At 35.3% G+C, this 23,536-nt stretch overlaps 1 protein-coding gene across 1 annotated transcript in view; it reads left to right on the top strand.

Annotated features, from left to right (window-relative positions):
* Positions 1-23,536, top strand: part of TNNI3K (TNNI3 interacting kinase) — a 180,990-nt gene that overhangs the window by 72,939 nt on the left and 84,515 nt on the right. The gene's annotated exons all lie outside the window — the stretch shown is intronic.

The raw sequence follows: 23,536 nt of genomic DNA, 5'->3' as shown, positions 1-23,536 counted from the left end.
CTAAAGATTCCTCCAAAAGACTCCTAGACCTGATCAATGGCTTCAGTAAAGTTTCAGGGTACAAAACTGACATACAAAAATCAGTAGCACTTCTTAATACTGATAATGTTGAGCTGAGAATCAAATCAAGAATGCAATCCCACTTCCTAGAGCCACACACAATCTAAATAAATAAATAAATAAATAAATAAATAAAACACCTAGGAATACATCTAACCAAGAATGTGGAAGATATCGACAAGGAGAACTACAAGGAGAACACTGATGAAATAAATTATAGATGACAGAAACAAACAATTGGAAAAATATTCCATAATCATGGATTGGAGAAATCAGTTACTAAAATGTCCATACTGCTCCAAGCAATCTGCAGATTCAATGCAATTCCTTTCAAATTACCAATGTCATTTTTCACAGATGTAGAAAAAAATTCTAAAACTCACATGGAACCGAAAAATACCCTGAATAGCCAAAGAAGCCTAAGCAAAAAAGAACAAAACCAGAGGCATCACATTACCCAACTCCAAACTACACTACAAACCTACAGTAACTAAAATAGTATGGTACTGGTACAAAGATAGGCATATAGATCAACAGAACACAATAGAAAACCTAGAAATAAAGAATAAAGCCATATACTTACAATTAAGCTTTTTCCTTTAAATACAAGTTACCAGGTGGGTATTCCTCTTTGTTGATTAAACAACACTTGTAATGAATTAGCTAAAGTTTATTGTTTTAATTTTTTTGAATGAACCAAGAATTTAAAGATACATACAAAGATATCTGAACTTAGAATTTTGGTAATTTTTTTTATATAAATATGTCTTCTATCTTTTAGATACTTCTCGTTCACTTAACTTTAGGGAAAGACCACCCCGTTCTATACAGAGGATAATCAAGTGCTATAACCTCTACTTCCTCACTGTACTTTCCTCTCAGTACTTACAGATAAAACAGAGCTAACCTTAAGAAAGCTCTAAGTCAGTTGGTCCCCAGTCAAACATTATTTTTCTTCAAGATAGACATTTCAAATTGTAGATCAGCTTGTTGTTGAATAGATTCATTTTTTTTTGTTTTTTGCAGTTAACTTCCAGCTGCAAGAATCATTACTTTTGAACTATGTATTGAACTATGTATGGTACATGGCAAATTTGGAGATATTTGATATTTGAAAACATAACTTTTAATCATTATTCTTCTTTCAGAAATGTGAGCAATTAGGAGTTAGAATGAGTTATACTAATATGTTTTCAGGTGTCATAATCACATAAATTAATTCAGAACTTGTAGGCTTCTAGCTGTCAAGAAAAAAAAATCTGTCATATACAGTGAAGATTTTTAAAAATTATTATCTCTAATTAGTTTCCTCCTTATTGAAAAAAGTCATTATTCCAATTATAAGTACCCTTGATTCTAATGAACTAGGATTCCATATGTGACACCTTGTATTTTTCTATGAAAATAGCTTAAAATATATTAACACAGAAGAATATAAAACATGAATATGATAAACATAGATTTAAGCCCTTCTTCTCAGGGTACATTCCCAGGGCACATTTCATGAAGATATGAAGAACAGTAAATTTTTTTTAGTGTGCTTCGGAAATGTCTGTTATCTGGTCCAAATCTGAATTCTCTTTGTTCTGGGTGACATTTTATCATGTAAATGGGAATGAGTCTTGCCACAGGTCTGCAAATGAAATTTTAGTCTGTTTGAGCCTCTCCTCTGAATATTGAAATTTTGTGCACAGAAAGATCCCTTGCTTTTTATATAAAGGTATTTGCTAAATGATTATTATAGTGTATTTTTATGTTGGTGTGTATTGTGAAATAATTTACAAACTTTATAGCATTCTGGTCTAATCATTAGTATTTTAAATATTAACTGTGAATATTTGTATTATGCCTCATTAACATGATAAAGTTAACAGTCTTTAAGTTTGATAACCTGTGTGATTTCTATTTCATATAAGTTGTATTTAGATTCTGTGAGTTCTCTGCTCCCTTGTTCTTTTAAAAGATGAACAGCTTTTCTGAGAATACTGGTTACTCCACTTCTTGTGTTGAAAATTACTTACGTTTATTCATTCATTTTTTTAAAAAAATTATAAAGCATATGGACATGGAAAGAACGTCAGGGGAGAGGTACAAATACACACAAATTGTAGGACCTCTCTTCTGGAGATTATTAAAAGGATAAATAGGATAAAGGATATATCATGGATAAATCACTATCAGTCTCATTTGTTAATAGCAGTGCCTGAAGGTCCTCCTAGCTTCTTGGTAATCCTCTACTCTGGGACATGTTCAACAGCATTTCACATTGGCTGGTTTGGGTCCAGGACAATGCTTTTTTTTTGGGATACAAGGTTTATCACAAAATATGTTTATGAAATTGTAGCAGAGCTGAGTGTTAAGGGCAAACAAAACATAAGAAAAAGATAAACAGGGTATCTTCTACTGAGGATATTTATGACTGATCTTGCCTTTGATCTTGCCTTTGCGGGTTCACTGGAAGTTGACAATGAGATCTTGTATATTTTTAATCAAAATAAACACAAGGCGGAGAGGAATTTAAATTATTTAATGAGGAAAGATTTAAAACAAGAGGTTGATTTCTGATTATCCTGGACTATTTTCTAATTGGCAAAACTGTCCAAGTTAACCCTTATCAGTGGTCCTTTTGGCCATCTCTGTCTTGATCATCACCTTGCTGGGATGGTTAGGAAAAGAAGAAATCCTGACATCTGTTATTTTCACTAGCTACCAACTAAAAATTCCGCATAGGAGAAAGGGGAAATCTGAAAATGAAAGTTGAGGGTTGCTGTTTATTTCCTACAATACTGCTACTGTCTCTTCTATTATTTCCCCGTTACCCTTGCCCCAATTTTTTAATCTCTGCCTTCCTTGTTTCATCAGTGGGGCCACCTGAGCTCCCATGGAAAGGCTCAGTTCTGTTTTAGAACCAATCTGTACCTAAGCAGACAGTATTCAAATAGCCTCAGTCACTTTTTAACCCAGTCTTTTTCTATGAAATTGAGAATGGCTCACGGTTTGGATCCTAGAACCTGAGATTCTTATGGTTTATATTTTTGGAACTTCCTATACCTCTTTTCCTGGATAGCTCCTACACGTCCTCCTAAGATGCAAAATTCAATACAGGCATTATCTCTTTGGGGAACTCACTTCCCATCCCCTCATCCGGTCCCTCCTCTTTGCTCCATAACACCCGGTTTATTGTGTTCTTCTCTCACTACGAGAAGAACCCGCGTTCTTCTCTCACTACGTTGATGTCACATATTTTATTTATCCACTCTATACAGTAAACTTAAATCCGGGACCAGGACTCTCTATCTCCTATGCTTGGCACAGAGCAGGCATTCATTAGACACTTAGAAGTGAATTACAGGTTGACACAGTCTGAAGCCACCCTGGACGCAGTTTTCTCACACCAATTCCCAGGTCTGGCTTTCTGTTTAGGCTCCTCTTTTCCTGTCTTCATTTGGTCAGGCATTTTCCTAAACCCAGAGTCTTGGCTTTTAGAGCCTCACTAAAGTTTAGCAGATTGTCCAGAGGACAATCATCTGCCTGCTGGACTACAGTAGTACTCTCAGGAGTACCAGCTACTGCATTCTCTCCATAGATGCAGCACTCAGGGTTGCCCTACAGAGCTAGACTTGCCTTGCTTTCAGACATAGTGCTGAGCGTGATTTGGATCCTCTGCCATCTCAGGGCCTGCCTGGTGAAAAGCTATTCTCTGTACTCTGTGTTGATACTTTAATCTTAGAGCTGGGGAGTGAACATTTATGAAGAATTTACTTTAGTTAGGGCTTTCGCTTACTTTATTATTACGTCATCTCATTTAATCCTCACTTAATGTTATTAATAAGAAAAACAGAGATTAGGTAAATTGTACCAAATCATACAGCTATTGTTTCAGAGTCTAAATTTTAACCTCTGATAAGACAGAAGTCTTAACCGATATTCTGGAGAACCCAAGAGAGGGAATCTTTAAGAATATTACCTCAGGGAGCCGGCGCCCTGGCTCATCACGCCTGTAATTCCAGCACTTTGGGAGGCCGAGGCGGGCTGATCCCGAGGTCAGAAAATCGAGACCATCCTGGCCAACACGGTGAAACCCCGTCTCTACTAAAAATACAAAAAATTAGCCAGGTGTGGCAGCGGGCGTCTGTAGTCCCAGCTACTTGGGAGGCTGAGGCAGGAAAATGGCCTGAATCCAGGAGGCGGAGCTTGCAGTGAGCGGAGATCGCGCCACTGCACTCCAGCCTGAGCAAAAGAGCGATACTCCGTCTCAAAAAAGTAAATAAATAAATTAATTAAATTTAAAAAAAAAATTACCTCAGGGAAACTGACAGGAAAAAGTTCATCGTTTGTTGTTTTTGTGTGTGTGTGTGTGTGTGTGTGTGTGTGTATATCCATCTTTGGTGAACATTTAGAATATTGCTAAGGGTGTATTTCAGAAGAACTAGAAAAGAAAAAAGTTGTGTTTCAAAACTTTCAAGGTAAGTGTATTCTTGGTTGATTCTGATTAGCACTGACATTTTTTAACTCAAATTTTCTTTAACAAAGAACATTTTGTTAAAATATTTACAACAAATAAACTCGCTTTCTTTGTATCTATCTCATTTGCATAGTATTGATCTGCTTAAAAATTTGACCAGTTAATTTACTTATCTGAACAGGCTACATAATTTTTAGATCTCAATGAATAAAAATGAAAGTAGAGTCTCTTGTTTAAAAATGGGGGTGTGGATAATTTCAAGATGGCAATAACAGAACATTAAATCATAAAGTGCATGAAGTCACTCTAAGTACAGGATCCTTTGCACCTGCTTGGGTTGCACACCTTGATGTCACAAGCACATTTATAAATATTCCTGAGAATGTTCTTAACAGAAAAGTGATCAAAATCATAAGAAAATGAAATGCTGATAGTGAAAAAATATATATGTAATTGTCTTTGTTCCCTCTAATTTGATTACAATTTGGGTAGAAAAGTATATTTAGTTAAATCATAGTGAACAGACTCCACAGGCTCTTTAACTATAGTTTACATTTTGCTAGAGCTTAGGGAAATGATTTGAGTCATTTATATCTTATACTTAGGAAATAGGTCAAAGGAAGAAAAGCAATTTGAAACTTTTGTTTCTACCTCACTCCCTGCTTATTTTGTCATTAAAAAAATCATGAAATGCCTCTATGAAGCCTCTGTTAATTGTGACCAAAATTCAAGCATATGAAGAACATTGCTAGAAAGAAAATACAGCCCATTGTAACCTCTTTCTTACGTGAATGCAGCATATAATCTGTGATTTGCATACGAATTTTTCATGGATAGAAATTAGGTTTTATTTTGACTTAGTAATGTGAATTTGTCACATAATGAAAGAGAGCTTATACCAGCAATTTTACAAGTAAAATTGTCTTTAGAAGAGAAAAAGTAACCAGAAACAGTGAAGATTCCATTATTAGTCTAGTTTAAATACTATTTCTAAGACTGATATTTAAAGACATTATGTATTTTCAGCCCAGTGAAGAACCATTAGGGAATGAATAATACATCTATTGTGTATTTAAAATGTATCAAGTATTTCCAAGCAGTAAAATGTATTATTATTGTGTATTTCAGTCAACCAATTAATGCCTGCATTTGTGTATTACAATGTCAGGGAATTAGTAAACTGGATGGAGACTTGGTTTGGTAAATGCTGTAGGTTTGGTTCTCTTGGTGTGATTTTGACAAATAAAACCAAGTTTTAGTTTAGTTTTGTTTTTTTTTAATTGGATTTGTAAGAAAACAAGATAGCTTGCTCCATTATTATTGCTTTCCTAGAGGCAATTTTGTAGCTATGATTATAAATAAACTTCTGTTATCAAGTCTTATTTCCCAAAAGACAGGGGGAAATATCTATCATTGATTCTCCTTTGTGTTAGTTTCATAGTTTCTGGCAATATGTTAAGAGTTCATGCTATCTGTTTAGACTTTTTAAAGCTTATCTTGACTTTCTAGAAGATTTCTTTTGTGTTCTACATATTTTTCTTCAAGGAAATTTATACTCTAGGAGATATGAAAATAGACTAGGGAAACAGCAAATCAAGTCAATCAACATTTATTGACCACTATGCACAAGGATATAGGATAGTTGTAGAAATTGAAAGAAGTATAAAATACAGCTTTATGCCATCTAAGAGTTTACAATCTGTTAAAGAAATCAAAATTTGAAATTTAATAATATATATTCACTGATTCTTTTACACAATTATTAAACAAATATTTACCAAGCAACTAAAAGGTTCCAAGATCTGTGTTCAATGTTGGTAATTTAATGGTGAGTAAAATTGTATATAATTCCTAGCCTCACCACGCTTGTGGTCTAGTGAAAAAGACTGGCAACCAAATAATCAACAGGAAATGTAGAACTGCCACTATGATAAAAGCTATGAGGAAGGTCACCATGATGCTATGTCTAAAAGAGGGTAACTTGATCTCCTTTCTTCTGCCTTTTCTCCGTTACCCTGTTTTGACATAGTAACCAGAATGAGATTTTTAAAATGTATGAGATATGCCACTCTGCTCTTCCAAAGACATCCCATATTATTCGAACAAAAGTATTCATTTCCTTTCTAACCTTAATCTCCACTCTTTTTATATTCATTCCTCTTCAACCTTAAGCTTCTTAGACATGCCAGGCATGCTCCTGCCTGGGATCTTTGACGTGCTTTTCTCTACCCGGACTTTTCTTCATTCTCAGTTATGTAATGTCTTACTCCCTTACCTTCATAAGGTTCTGGTTCAAATGGAAGTTTCTCAGGGACGCCCTTCCAAACCATCCTATCTCTGAAACTCTCTAATCACTTCCCTCTTTTATTTTTCTCCAGCACTGATCATTATATAACACAGTCTATCTTTTATTTCCTTTTCTTTACTGCCTGTCTTCTGGCTAAGATATAAGCTCAACAAAGACACATAACGTTGCTTTTGTTTTTCATTTCATTATTCTCAGTTCCTAACACAGCATCTGCCTGGCACATACGCAACACAATATTTGCTGAAAGAATATATTCATGGTCGTGGAGGTTGGGAGAGAATCACTGAGGAATTGAAAATCTGAGTAGGTGTTAATCAAGTAAAGAGAGGAAGAAATAATAATGATAGTACCGGTTGTAGTAGTAACAATTACATGTAGTGCTTACTATGGACTAAGTGGCTTACAAATATTAACTCTCAATCTTTATAACTGCCCTGAAAGGTAGGTAAAATTATTATTTCCACTTTAGAAATAAGAAGCTGGGGTACAGAGAGATTTCTGGGCAGAGGAAATTTAGGTATAAGGAAATAGCAGGTATAAGAGCTTTCTCGCTGGAGGAAATGCAGTGAGGAGACGTGAAAAGAGGGTATGTCAGGAGCTGAGTCAGGGAATATGGTGGAATGGAAGCCTAGAGAAAATGACTAGGGACCAGGTGACTAGGAGACTTATTTGTAGATTGACCACATGTTCCTGATTCTTCAGGACACTCCTGCTTTATGTCTGTTCTTCTGAAGTAATTAAGTCAACCCTCTTTTATTCTCACAGTGTCCCTGGATTAGATGGTAAACTGAGTTAAGGAGTTCTGTCTCTCTCCAAAGAGCAATAAGGAGACATTAAGAAGTGGTAATCAAATTTACAATCTGAGAAAGTAAAACTGGCTATAGTGTTAAAAATAAACTGAATTAGATGAATTTATGCAAGGAAATTTATTAGGAGACAGTCATGTCTAATAGTTTCCTGGATATGGGTTTGCAATAGCAGAGTTGAAGAAATAAGGAGACGTTTGCAAAATATTTTAGAGGGTGAAATCAAATTAATTTGGTGACGAGTTCCATATGATGAGGATGTCGGAGAAGACGGTGTCACAATAACTCCTAAGCTTCTGATTTCAACAACTGGATAAAAGACATCCAGATCACTGTGATGGTGAACAATAGAAGAAGACCCTGTGTCTGTGCATGTGTAGAATGTGGGAGTGGAAGGTTGAAGATCAATAAATGTGAAAATTTTAAATGTTAATTATGTGATAAATTATCAAATGAGATGTCTAGTTCATGAATCGTATTCCATTGTTTGGATATGTCAAAAGGTTTACCTGCCTACCTGTTGAAGAACATTTGGATTGTTTCTAGATTTTAGCAACTACAAATAAAGCTGCAAATGAATATTTCTGATTAGGTCTTTGAATGGACGTAGGCTTTTATTTCCCTTGGGCAAATATCTAAGAGTACAATGGCTGGATCATTCGGTACGTTTATGTGTAACTTTTTAAAAAATTGACGAATGGTTTCTAAAGTCTTACTATTTGACCTTCCCTTCAGCAGTGTATGATAATTCCTTTTTTGCTGTTGTTGTTATACTTTAAGTTCTGGGATACATATGCAGAACCTGCAGGTTTGTTACATAGGTATACACATGCCATGGTGGTTTGCTGCACCCATCAACCTGTCATCTACATTAGGTATTTTTCCTAATGCTATCCCTCTGCTGGCCCCCCACCCCCCAGTAGGCCCTGGTGTATGATGTTCCCTTCCCTGTGTCTGTGTGTTCTCTTTGTTCAACTCCCACTTATGAGTAAGAACATGTGGATTTTGGTTTTCTGTTCTTGTGTTAGTTTGCTGAGAATGATGCTTTCCAGCTTCATCCATGACCCTGCAAAGGATATAAACTCATCTTTTTCTTATGGCTGCGTAGTATTCCATGGTGTATATGTGCCACATTTTCTTTATCCATTCTATCATTGATGGGCATTTGGGTTGGTTCCAAGTCTTTGCTATTGTGAACAGTGCTGCAGTAAACATACATGTGCATATGTCTTTATAGTAGAATGATTTATAAACCTTTGGGTATATACCAGTTTCTCCACATCCTCACTGATACCTAATATGGTCACTTTTTAAAAATATTTTAACCATTCTAATAGGTGTGGAGTGGTATTTCATTCTGGTTTTAATTTACATTTCCCTAATGGCCAATGAGTTTAGCATATTTTCATATGCTTATTTGCCCTCCGTATATCTTCTTTGATAGAGTGTCTGTTAAAATCTTTTGACTATTATATTATTTGATTGGAAAATACTTTATTTCATCACTATATTTAGAAGATGTTTTACTAGGTGTAAAATTTTAGATTATTTTTCTTTTATTGCTTTACTACTATTATTTTACTGTTTTCTGACTTGCATTTTTTTCTGACAAGAAATCTGTTCTCCTAATTTTTGGCCTTCAGTATGTAATGTGTGTTTTTATACTGGCTACTTTTAAGATTTTCTCTTTATCATTAACTTTGAGCAATTTAATCATGTTGGTTTTTGGTATAGTTTTCTTCATGTATCTTGTGTTCAGAATTCATTATATTTCTTGCATCAGTGAATTTATATTTTACATTAACTTTGGGAAAATTTCTGACCTTTTTTTTTTTTAATATTTTCTCTGTCTCTCCTCCAATTACATGCGTATTAAGATGTTTGCTGTTGTCCAAAATCTCAATGATACTCTTTGCTTTAAAAAAAAAAAAAATTATTGACCAAGCACAGTGACTCATGACTGTAATCTCAGCACTTTGGGAGGCTAAGGCGAGCAGATAACTTGAGGCCAGGACCAACCTGGCCAACATGGTGAAAACCTGTCTCTACTAAAAATATAAAAACTTAGCTGGACGTCATTGTGGGTGCCTGTAATCCCAGGTAATTGGGAGACTGAGGCAGGAGAATTGTGTGAACCTGAGAGGTGAGGTTGTAGTGAGCCGAGATCATGCCACTGCACTCCAGCGTGGGTGACAGAGTGAGACTATGTCTCAAAAACAACAACAACAAATTTTGCTCTCCACATTTCATTTTATATTATGTCGATTGCTACATCTTCCAGGTTACTAATCTTTTCTTCTGCAATGTCTAACATGCTGTTAATCTCACCTAATATGTTTCTTGTTTTATATATTATATAGCTTTCATTTCTAGAAATTTGAACTTTGTCTTTATATCTTCGTGCTTGTACTATCTAAACTTATGGAATATAGTTCTAATAACTATTTTATTGTACTTATTTGAAAATTCTAACATCTGTATCAATTGAGTCAGCTTTGATTCATTGATTTTTCCCCTCTTTTAAAGTCGGTTTTTTGTTTTTTTGTTTTGTTTTGTTTTTTGTTTTTTGGGTTTTTTTTTTTGGCCTCTTTGCTTTTCTGGTAATTTATGACTGAATTCCAAATACTATCAGTTTTTTGGTATTGGGTTCTGTATATTTTTGAATTCCTATAAATATCCTTAACCTTAACCCATGTCTGTTCCTACTAGGATGCAGTTAACTTAACTAAATTTGATCCTTTTAGGTCTAGCTTTTAAGATTTGTTTGATGAGAATGAAGCAGTGCTGTGTAGAGCTAGTAACCGAACACTTAGGGAAGGCTCTTATGAGTACTTCATCTTAAGTCTCTTATGAGACTTCCATCATAAGTCTCTTATGAGTACGGCATCAATCAGGAAGTTTTCCAGTCTGGGTAGTGGGAATAGAGTATATCCCTGTACCTGTGTGAGCCCTGGGCACTGTTGCCACTAATTGTCTCTATTGGTCCACTTCCCGATCAGTGGTAGTCTCTTCAGATGGACCTGCTGATCAATGCTCTGCTGAGTCATCCAGGGGAACCCTCTGGATATTTCTGTTGTTCTTTCTTTGCACAGCTTTCTCATCTTTACTAATCTATTTTATGAACTATAGCCACTTTGCTTTCTCCAGACTCTCAACTATGTCTTCTCAAGAAAGGTGGTTTGCCTCGGTCTCTCTGAATTTCCCCTTTTATATCATGGCCTGGATACTCTCTAAAGATAATAAACTGGGGCAATTGTAGGGCTCATCGGGTTTGTTCTCATTGTCTAGGAACTATTGTCCTTCATTGCCTGATGCCTAATTTCATTTGTTAAAAATTAATGCTTCATTTTGAGATTGTCTCAAGTAAGAGTAATCTAGTCCCTGTTACTCCATATTGGATGCATGAAGAAATCCCTAAGGAGCTTTTTAAAATATAGATTTGTGGTATCGAGAGATTCTGATTCAGTGATTCTGGAGGGGATATCTGCAATAATTTCTTTTTAAAGGCCTCAGTGTGACTCTTAGGTTACCAGGACATTTAATCGCTTGTCTAGATAATTAATTCAATAAAGTTCAAGGTCTAAAAAGGTTTTCTGAAGAGAATACACTTTAAATTAGATTTTAAGAAAGGGTGGGATTTGGTGAGCACGTGCTGTGTGTCGGGGACCAGTGGATGAGAAAATGAGGAAATGGATAAATTTGCTCATCCTCCCCTGTTTGCTTAGAAAACTTCTATTTCAAGTTTTAGGTTTATACCTCTCTATAGCTTTCTCTTTCTTCCCCAGACAGAATGTAAAATGTACAGCTTTTTGCCTTTGTTGTGATAGTTCACACATTATCATCAAATTTACATGTACCTTATATCACAGTTACTTTGTTTCTTCCACTAACCTGTATATTGCTTTGGAGTAATTAATTTATTTTTGACCCCCAATGCCTAGCACAGTGGTTAGAATAGCTAGGTACTCAAAAATATTTATTGATCTGAGCTGTTGCTCCTCTTTTAATATTTACAAGTAAGTCATAAGTAACTATTCCAATGTAAAAGTCATTTCCAACCTGGGTGTTTTAAATAATGAATTGAGAGGCACAATAGTATGTTAAACTATTTATTGTTATATAAACATTACCCCAAAACTTTGTGGCTTAACAAAACAAACATTTATTATACTGCAGTTTCTATAGGTCAAGAATCTTGGAATGGGTTCGCTGGATCCCCTCAGAAGACTGCAGTAAAAGTGTTAGGTGAGGCTATAGCCATGTCAGTGAGTGTTTGGAAGATAATCCACTTCCATGCTCCTTCACATGGACTTTGGCAGGCTTTAAATCCATGCTTTCTGCTATCCAGAGGCATCAAAGTTACCATGTGGTTCTATCCGTAGGGCAGTTCACAACAAGGCACCTGAGGGAGAGGTCAAGAGAATATAAGACAAAACCATAATCTTGTTGTAACCTAATCTTGGAAGTGACATTTTATACCTTTTGTATATTTTAGTTGTTAGAAATAAGTCATTAATTATGTCAACCCCAAACTCAAGGGAACTACTTAGCCTCATGTAGAACCAATGCCACTTATATTTTATCAAAGACAATATCAAATATATAGAGAGATCGATTCATAGACAGATTACTTGTTATGTCTGGAAGATATGGACTCCATTACCCCAGGCAACTTAGCATGATGCTATACTCATGATTTGGCTTCATCTTCATCTAGGAGCAAACATGGCCTGGCAAATAGATATGGTAGCAATGCTATTCTCCAAAATGTAACAACTCTTTTCTGTGGAACAGTGATTTTCAATATGTATTCTCTGATGTCTAAGGTTCCAATGGTACCTTGGAGGTCATGCAGGGAACAAGAAAGGGGTGCTGAGTCAGACCCCCTACTATTAGGTGCCACCTAGCTCTACTCTGTCATAGTACTACTCAGGTTGAGTTCTGAGTTCATTGAATAAAAATGTGAAAATATTTGAAACTTTTGCAAAACTTGGCTCCAAGAGCAATGGTTTTTGACCATAGCAAAGCAGAGCAGTTTAGTCATGTGGGCTCTGGAGCAAGCCTGCACAGTGTGTTTGTATATAGGTTCTGCCATTTCCTAGCCATGTGTTGGGTTATAGAAGTCTGGGCTTGAGTCCCATCTGCAATTATATCTTGTTCGTTTCTGTTTCTGAAGCCAAAACTACTTGGGCGCATGTGATATTGTGCTTCTTTTTATTTTTATTGTAGGCTTCTATTATTTAGCCACCCTGTATTTACCTTAACATGGTTTAATATGACCAATGGAATGGTTGATGCATTTACCACTATTATGCTTACTGTTTTCTATCCTAATAATAGGTTTCTGACTAGATGATGTGTGTTCTTCATTTTGATAAACTCTTCCTCAGAAGGAAAATTATTCATAATCCATTTCTGTATCTGTCAAAGCACAGTGTTTCATAACCAGTTAAACATTTTTACAACTGTGGAAGCACCAATTTCATGAAATCACTTATTCTAAAATTTTTGCAGACCAACGTTTTCAATTTTATTGTTAAATAGTCTGTAAGGTATAACTGATTACCTACATCCGCTGTCCTAAAATGAATTAAAAAACTATCTTGCAGTGTATCATATAGTCAGGTTTCTGGTTTTATTAATGAAGGAGTTCCAAAAAAGGCGCACACTGCATATTCTACACATGTACTTGCAACAAGATTAACCCTTAAGCCCAAGATTTAATTGTTAATGTTGTCTTTTTTGTTTTTATATTCCAGCTGTAATATAAAATTGATATTCATTAAACAACGATATAACTTTTAGAATTCTTATTACTTAGTGTAAGATGCAAAATATTTGTGTCCCTTCTTATGTTTTATTAGATGACTCCAACTCACCTTTTGAGTGTAATTTAGAGTTGATTTTTCAAGTAGAGGCAAGTCACTGTGGTTTTCAAAATACTTTGGCAGAAGAAATTTTTTTTTTCTGAGAAAAGAGAGGGACAGGTAACTTGAGTAGGAGGAGGAAAGTCATGAACAAAACTGATTGTCAGACGCTACTTTCATTCCTCTGTGAATGTGAGGTTGAAGATAGGTGCAATATGAGGAGGAATGTGAGAAGGAGGGAGTTTAACTTGTACTCCAGTTTCCAAGTCTGAACAATTGCAATGTAGTGAAAACTGTGGGGCCTGTGGCAATTTGTATAAATAAATCCCTAAAACAGAATTTTGGCTTTTGAAATGCATAGAACATGATGTGGTCATAGCGTCATGAATGTTGAAAGCCTGTTTTCACAGCCAGGGACTTTAAAATAAGAACTCCACATAAGAGAATGATGGGGGAAAAAGTATACATCTAATGAAGCAAATAGCACAGCAAGATGATGATTAACTGAACAACACAGAAAATCTGCCTTTCTTTTCTTACAAATATCTCTCTTGTGGGCTACCTTGACAGGCATTCTTTTGTTCTCTGCTTCTTACATGAGTCTTTTCTTTCCTTCTCTGGTTCCCTTCCTCCTCAGTTTTAAACCATAAATATCCTACAAGTATCTCTTCTTATTTTGGTGAAAGGATGTTACTTGCTAGTTTCAATTATTGCCTCTATAAAATGTATAACTTGTATCTTCAGCCTTGCCCTATTCTCACTTCTCCTCCCTCAGCTTTTCTGCTTGTATTCTCATCACTTCCTGAGAAGTGATGCTAAATTTATATAACTGATGAAATTATTTTATATACATAAGTTAGTGTGTGTCTCTTAAGTTTTATTTCCATGACTTTATAGAGCTTCCTTTTAATTTATTTTATGATATTATCTTGTGGAATCATCTTCTGTGTAATTTTAAGATCCAATTTAATTTTAACCTGTGATAATAAGAGAAAGATCACATAAAAAGACCTCATTTCTGTGACAGCCTGAAGAAACTATTTTCCAATAGATTTTTGTACTCAAATACTTAATTAGAGATATGTCAAGAAAATGATAGTCATTATAAAAATATTCAACCAATGTTATAAGTGAAAAACTCTATAATCACATGACATAGAGAAATCTCAGCTAACATTTGTAATGGCTGTCAAGGAGTGGAGATATATATATATATATAATTAAAAATAGAAAAGCCTATAGAAATTAGAGCATAGAGTCAAAAAAGGGCTTGGTAACTCTAAAACAAATGTTACCATCTAAAATGCTTTCTAATCTATATAAGCCTTCAATACAAATGAATAAACAATTCCTAGTAATTTTAATTGGCATAGCTTTCAGTTCATTTGTTTGAAACCTTGAGAATTATGTTCAAATCTTGATTGAGAGATCGACCCCAATGGAAACAGTTTTTGGTGTTGAGTAAGAGCACAGTTCTGCCAAAATAAACTAGCTATTACAAGTAATTAATCTAAGAGAGAAAAACTCAAAGTCATTTTCCTACTTTATAAGTTCACGAAGTAAACAAAGTTTTATCTTCATGTTCATCTCCCCTTGTAGGCATCCTCTTTTATAGTCATTTGTTGACCATTTCTTCTCATCTTTACTTATCACCAGCCTCCCATATGTCGTCGTTATGACTGATTCTACCTTTTTTTTTTTTTTTTTTTTTTTGAGATGGAGTCTCACTCTGTAGCCCAGGCTGGAGTGCAGTGGCACCATCTCAGCTCACTGAAACCTCCACCTCCCAGGTTCAAGCAATTCTCCTGAGTAGAATACTTCCTGAGTAGCTGGCAGTATAGGTACATATCTCCACACCTGGCTAATTTTTTGTATTTTAGTAAAGATGGGGTTTCACCGTGTTGTCCAGGCTGATCTTGAACTCCTCAACTCAGGCAGTCTGTCCACCTCAGCCTCCCAAAGTGCTAGGATTACAGGCGTGAGCCACCAAGCTGGGCGACTCTACCATCTTAATATCTCTGAAATCCATTCTCCATCTCCAGGCCAATGCAACTACCTCATCTCATTTTATTCATTTTATTCTTATCTCTTAAAAACAAAACAAAACAAAACTTACTGCAGGATGTTACTCACGGATTACCTGTTTCCAGTCTTGCTCTCTCTTCAATCCATTCAACCCATACACGTTTCCTAGAAAGATCCTTCTAAGATGCAAATTAAATATGTTTTACTCTCTTTCTTAAAGTCTCTTGTTGCATCTCTATAAGGAAAAAATCCTAAAATTCTCATTTTAATATATAAGACTCTTCAAGACTCTTAACATATGACTTAGAATATGTTTAACTTTTTTTTCAGTCAAGTGCAAACAATTATATAATCATGGTCCTTTTTACAAATATGCTGCTAATATGACTATCACTGAAAAACCTTTGGAAAGCTGTCTCCACGATAGAACTTTCTGCAATGGGAAGGAATTACTAGCTGGCCCAAATAATGCCACAGAAGACAAAAAGCAGCATGGGTGCCTTTTGGTGCCTTTGGGCTCTCATAAACCTGAGTTTAAACTTAAGTGTTTTTCCTTACAAGCTGTATAACTCTGAGCTTCACTGTCCTTGTTTTTAAAATGGGGCTATTAATAACAATTCTGTAAGACTGTTGTGAACATTAAATGAAATAGATACTCTTGGCCCATTGGCAGACACTTTCTTTTTTTTTTTTTTTTTGCCTTCTAATGCTTCATTCAAAATAACAAGAATCAAAAGGCAAGTGATAAAGATTCGATCAATGCAAAGACAATATCAGCCAAGGGTAAAGGTGGCTGGGAAATAGGGAAAAGATACACAACAGGACTATCAGTTGCCAAAGAAGGTAGATCCAGTGTTGAAAGAAGTCTGAGGAAAACGTGTGTGTGTGTGTGTGTGTGTGTTTCTAGTATTAGGAGTAGAAGTAGTAGTCATAGATGAAATCAATCAAGACATATATAGAGAAAAATAGGTATAGTTATCATTTCTGGAACATTTATTCTTACATGCTAAGCATTGTGCTAAGTTCTTTACATGTATTAATTAATAAATACAAGAGAATTACAGGAAGCAGAGAACAAAAGAAAACACTAATGTCAGCGAGAAAAAGTAACACTTAAGAGATGAACTGAGAAAAAGTCATTTCTATGGAGGAATAATAATAAGTAGGCAGAGAAGTAGAAAGAAAACTCGAAAATTGTGGTGTCAAGCAATCTAAGGGAGAATAAAATCTTAAGGAAGAAGTAGACAATAGTAACAAATGCTGGATAAACAGTCAAATAAGGAAAAGGACATGTTATATACTTTCTAATTTGGTCTTGAGGTCTCCCTCACAAGAGGACTATAAACACTAGTCCCACCCTGACAGGGCTTCGTGGATTTTCACAAGCTACCTCTTTATCTTGGCAGATAGCCAAATACCTAAGTGTCCAACCTGTGACCAGGTACTCCTCTCACAGGAAACTTGTTGATATTTACAGACCTCTTTGTGGCTCTTATCTGACCTGTGCCTAGTATTTTCCTACAAAGACAGTCACTCTTTAGGAGAGCCTTGACTTAGAAAACAGGCTCAATGTGTCAGTCAGGTGAGACACAGAGGAGGCAACTCAACAAAGTACATGAAATAACAGAAGCTGTCAACTGCAAACAATAACACAGTCATGGTCCGTTTTACAAATATGCTGCCAATATGATGATCACTGAAATACCTTTGAAAAGCTATCTGCTCAACAGGACTTTCTGCAGCGGGAAGGAATTACTAACTGGTCCCAAATAATACCACATAAGACAAAAAGAAGCATGGGTGCTTTTTGGTGCCTTTGTGCTCTCATAACCTGAGTTTATAAGATAAACTTACAGATCTCAGAAAGAAGAGGGCAGCACACCTTACAGGGCCAATGGGAAGTGGGGCCAGGGGCAGTTCAGGACACATACACTCAACCAGCAAGTGAGGAGCAAGAGAGAGAAAGAGAAACCATTATGCTAAAGCCTTTATTGGGTTCCAGTAGGAATCCAACAGTTACACAAGTGGGTTTCCTGAGGGAAGTTCTAATTAATGGGTTTAGAGTAAGCAGGCACTAGCTCTGTGGGGCCTTGCTGTGATCGAGAGGGGTCACTGCTGCTTATCTGCTGCTCAGTTCACGGTAGGTGTGGGCATCAGAGGAGCAAGCCAAGCAGATTATGTGTAGGAGATTGGTCAGGGTGGTGGGAGAAACTATAGAGAAAGGAGCAGACCTTCTGAAAGGTCAGAAAGCTCTGCATAGCTTCAGGGGAGAATAAGCTGAAGGCAGCTGTTCCCTGACCCTGAGCCAGGGGGCAAGGAGTAGGTACAAGTAAGTGTAGGGGAATTAATCTTAAACAGAGTTGCTTACTTATGTTGGCCAGGAACTGACCTTTGATCATCCGCATGCATGAGGTTCCCCGAAAGTGGAATAATAAATGTTAATTACCCACAGACTGTGTTTGCTCCAGGCTTTTAGAATTATGTCTACACTGAATAAAAGCAAGCAGCTCCAGCTTATCGGTGCTGCTGCACTTTAGCCACTAGAGCCCGCAGACCCCTAGCTGCTCTTAACTGAATACCTATGTCTGAGTACTCCCTTTCATCCGTCGCTCAGTCAGGGTCTGCAGTACGGACCCAGCGATTATGTCTAGCTGTCCCATAAGGAGAGGGTCACCAGGAGATTGTCATACATGGCAGGTATCTGGATCAACCACATTGAGGAACTGGGAAGAGGCAGAGAATTAGAAACTGTGTCCCTGGTGACAAAGTCCTGCTTGTGGTATAAGAAAACTTATATTCGAAATGAATCCTGAGACAACATAAAATTATAAGAATCCACTACAGGCTAAAAAGCATCCATGAGAATGGGCAATTAGGGGACCTTTGATGTCATTTTCCAGAGAAATATCCCTGGAGTGGTGAGGTCTAAAGACAGATTGTAGCGGACTGAGGAGTGAATAGGAGGTGAGGAAAGGTAGAGGAAAGTTGGAGATGACTCTAAAAAATTGTCTATGAAGTTTAGGAGGAAGGACAATAGTTGGAGGGGACAATAATTGAGAACCGGTTTTTGAATGTCAGAGCTGAAAATAACTGGAAAAAAACATATCAATCCTAAATCAACTTTCATGCCAATGTCTTTAGGATCATTTTGAATTGATAAGTCATAGACTTTGGAAAAACAATTTTTCCTCTAAAGCTTTACTAACACAGATTTTCCACTAAATGGAAATGGGTGTCATCCCAATACAGCTTCATTGTTCTCTCTATAAATCTCAATAATAAAGGTGAGACGCAGGCATTGAGAAGAGAAAATTGTAGCTTTAAGCAAACTGTAAATCTTAAGGAAAACATTGGTATAAGCATGAATTTGAAGAAGATCCAAAGAAATAATAGAAAATAAATTACCACTTAAAGCAAAGAAAAATTTAATTTCCAAGTGTAGCTATTTATTAAAAGTCTGCTAGGTATGAGACACTATATTTGGTTTGGCAATTTCAACTGAGATTGATTGTCATTTTATTTCATCTAGAATTTACCCTATTCTATTTTCTCTTCCATGGGACATTTAGTTCCTCTTTATATGGTCATTCATTTTTCTCCTTTATCCCTACCCAATGAGCTCCTTAAAATAAAAGATAGAGAGGGAGCTAAATGGAACCAAGTCAAATAAGTTAAAGTTATACTGTAGCAAAACCATTTAATAAGAAATAACAGTGAGGGCCTTTGCTATTATAAGCATTACTTTTGGAATTTCTGAAATTTTGAATAAGGTCTGGGTATTTTAGTTATAAGGATTAAATTTCAGGGCCTCAGGTGAAAAATCCTTTTACCTAGAGTCAAAACTTCTTACACTTTATAGAGACAACTTGGGTACATGAGTTTAAAATTTTATGGAAGAGTTAATTACCAAAAAGATTACATTGTGTCACTAAGTTTTATAGGCATTCAGAAAATAAGTGATTAATACAATGGCCTATTTTCAATAGCTTTTCATGGAAAACATGGGAACTGAGCTTGGTCATGAGACTGGGTGTGTGGAAGCAGAGAAAAAGAAGGGGAGACATTGTAAAAAGAAAAAGCAGGCTGGGCGCAGTGGCGTACGCCTGTAATCCCAGCACTTTGGGAGGCCAAGGTAGGCAGATCATGAGGTCAAGAGATCGAGACCATCCTTGCCAACATAGTGAAACCCTGTCTCTACTAAGAATACAAAAATTGGCGGGCATGGTGGTGCGCACCTGTAGTCCCAGCTAATCAGGAGGCTGAAGCAGGAGAATCGCTTAAACCTGGGAGGTAGAAGTTGCAGTGTGCCGACATTACACCACTGCATTCCAGCCTGGAGACAGAGCAAGACTCCATGTCAGAAAAAGTAAAAGCAGAATGCTTAAATCAGTATTTAAATTACAAGCTAGAAACTGGAGGAACTTCACTTGGATGTTTTTTGAGAGTCAACTGCTAAATAAAAATATCTGTAAAGGGTAATTCATATAGTAATTGTTCTATTGAGATAAAGAGATCTGACTTATTTTCTGTGCTCATAAAACAACCACTTAATGGGGGGCAATTTATAGTCCTTATCCTTCCGTCAGTAAAATGTACCAAGTTACCAGACCATATTTGAACCTTAGTTCTTTAATAATAATACTACTGATATTTATATATTTAATAATATGTACATAGATATATTTTATAATAATATTGACATATAAAATACTACTACTGAGATATATATATCTCAGTATTATTCTTATACATGTATTTCAGTAGTAGCATTTAATATATATATCTCAGTATTATATATATTGAGTATATATAATATATATCCCAACAGTAGTATTTTTTATATATATCAGTAGTATTATTATATACTTATTATATTAATAGTATTATTATATGTCAAATATTTATTTTTATATATCTCAGTACTATTATTAAATATAATAAATTTATATATATATTCTATACATTTAATAATATTAAATATATATTCAATAACAGTAAGATAAATATATATTTATGTCAGTTATATAAAGCTAAGTATGATACAATTTATATCCTTAAAATGTTTAAAGATTTATATCCTTATAGTATATTAAGATAGCTGTCATAAAATCTGTTTCTAATTTGCAATTTTACTAGTTATTTTTTTCTGAGAAAAAAACATCATGACCATATAGTCTCACAAAAAAAGTCAAAATAATAGAATATATACCATGGAAAAATGTTAATAATATATTTAAAACTCCAACCACAGGTCTTGAAATATAGCAAATACTTGGGATTTCCTGAAGATTAATTTGAAATCAATTATCAATAAATGTTTGATGAATTGTTTAAAATTTCTATCGTATAATTAAGTCCTAATTATTGTTTATATTACCTTATGCCTGGTGGTATATACACCTTCCAAATTTTCACTTTAACTGTACTGGAAATACATCCAGTTTAACAATTATTGGATGCCTATTACCTACCATAGTAGGGAACAAAATAGATTCAGTCTGTGACTTCACAGAGTTTCATGTAGTGGAAGGAGTGTAAAGTTGATTTACCAACTTTTTCAGGTGCTAAAGCAGATGAACCATGAGTAAAATAACTTGATAGGTATATACTGAAGCCTACATGTTTATATGAGTGTACTTGTCTTAGTCCACATGGCAGACAATATACCATATTCCCGTTAGAGTGCTGGGACATACTCTCCCTATCATTACTCCAAAGGTCATACAAATTAGTACATGTATTCTACTCATTAGCTAAAACCAGATAATTCTAACATGCATTGCTCTCAATGGTTAAATATTTGCTTGAATTTTAAAACAAACTAAGTAAAGCCTACAATTCAGTAATGACTCTGTTTGGTTTCATTAAAACTTACATTTTGACAGTTTCTCAGAAAACCAACACTTCATAATTAATGAATATTCAGCCGAAGGTTGACCTTCTGAGTTAACTGGAGAAGTGCAAACTTAGGAGGAAAAAAAATGGCTTTTGACTGTTTATTAAAGACTAAGAGCTCTTATCTTTTAGAATGAAAGTTCTGGAAGCATGACTAAGAAATTGGCTCTATAGGTTAACATTTGAAAGTCCGTTTTACATAAACATTCATGCTGTCTACTTTATGCTATATTTAAAATAAGAGAAATTGTAAAAAGCTTAATCTACCTTGATTGCTAGGGGCCTCCTTCAAAGGTTCCTGAGATTGAACTCCCAGGCATGTGAAGCCTAAAGATACCAAGCACTTGTTATAAATGGCTCCCACATTCCTTTTCAGTCTAAATCTATGGAACCTCTACTGACAGATGGCTTCTTCCTATCTGGGATTGAATTACTTTATTTACTTAAAGGTTAGTGTTAGTACAATCAAGGTCAGAGGAGTGGACTGGTAAAAACCAGATTTGATGTCAAACAGACCTGCATTTGAATTTCACTTCTGCTCCCCAGACACTCAGTTTCTTCATCTTTAAAATAGAGAGTAGCACCTCTTTCTGTGTTTTGGCATGAAACAGAGTAGACTGAATACCACTGATACACTTGTTTCTGGGCCTGATACATAATATTCCCTCCTAAAAGCTTATTGTGGTTTTAATTTTTATCTTATAAAAACAACTCACCGTACACAATGTGTATTCTGCTGATGATTAGTCAACAATATTCAAGTATGAACAAGAAACAATTATTGTGAGAATGTATAAAATCCTATGCACCTGCTTATATTTGGACCCATCAGAAATTTCAGATTTTCCAATAAAAATTCCTTATTTTATATGACAACTATTAGCATCTCTAATGCTATCCCCTCGAGTGAATAAATTATGAAATAAGCATGTAAAATAATAGTTTTGGCTCATATTCGCTCAATAAATTGTGTTTAATGGATAAATAGATGACTAAAAATTAACTATTTCAAACCATGAAGCACTCAGAAACAAAGCTTGAGGCAAGAGACTAAAGATTTAGTTTCCTATTGACACTGACTTGCTCTATGACCTTTAAATATTTCTTAATTCCTGGTTCTCCATTTTTTTATCTTTAAAATGTTAGGGTTTGATATGTAATGTCCATAGTCCTTCCCTAGTTCTGTAGGTCTATGATTCACACAATTGAGGAAATATAACTTAAGAGGCAATTTGTTCATAGAAACAGAAGAGGTGACAGGACATAAGTCCCTTGAGCTCTTAAATTCCATCTTTCTGTTTTCTCTTCTAAAAGACTTTTGAAAAATTTTCAAAATGTGTATTATTTAACCAACTGAAGAATAGACAGTACATTAGCAAAGTCCACAATGAAAATGAACACATTTGAAGGAAATTATTTCAATCTGTTGAACAGAAAAGAGAGAGTAGGAGATAGGTTTTTAGGAGAGGAAATTTGAAATATCAGCAAGTTTGTTGTGAAGGGTTGCAAAATATGCTCCCGCAAAATATGCTACTTTGGCATATTGATTATTTTGAACTACAGAAAATTGAAAAGAAACAGATATAGGAACTCTTTGCTCTCCTTCTATTTGCCTAAAAGAGGGACATAAATTTATGAAGGATTCCTTCCTGTCTTCTCTACCAGAAAGGACAGAAGTTAATCACAAGAGAGAACTCTAAGCACTTATCAGCCCAGAGAAGTCACCAGAGGAATCTATATAACAAACTTTGCTAAAACTAACTTCTATTTTCCGTTAGTTTCCTCCATATATTTACCTTCCCCCAATGTGTTCCCAGTAGAAGTTCAAAGTTATATTTCTTTGTCTTATTACTGCTCTACAAAGTTATTGTAAATTTTTGTTAAGATTATAGGAGAGCCCAAGTTCTAACTGCTACTTTGAGTTACTCATCACTAAGCAGTCTCATTTATGTGCAATATACATGTTAATAAACTCCCGTTTGTTTTTCTCTTATTTATCTGCCTTTTTATCAGTCTAATTTATATGGCCTCAGCCAATAAACCTAAAATGGATAGAAAAAATTTTTTTTTGTCCCCTACAAATACCAATCTATGGCTTTCCATGATGACA

This window comes from Chlorocebus sabaeus, chromosome 20, assembly GCF_047675955.1.
Source record: "Chlorocebus sabaeus isolate Y175 chromosome 20, mChlSab1.0.hap1, whole genome shotgun sequence".
Lineage (NCBI taxonomy): Eukaryota > Metazoa > Chordata > Mammalia > Primates > Cercopithecidae > Chlorocebus > Chlorocebus sabaeus.
This window is presented reverse-complemented; position numbering and strand designations above follow the sequence as displayed.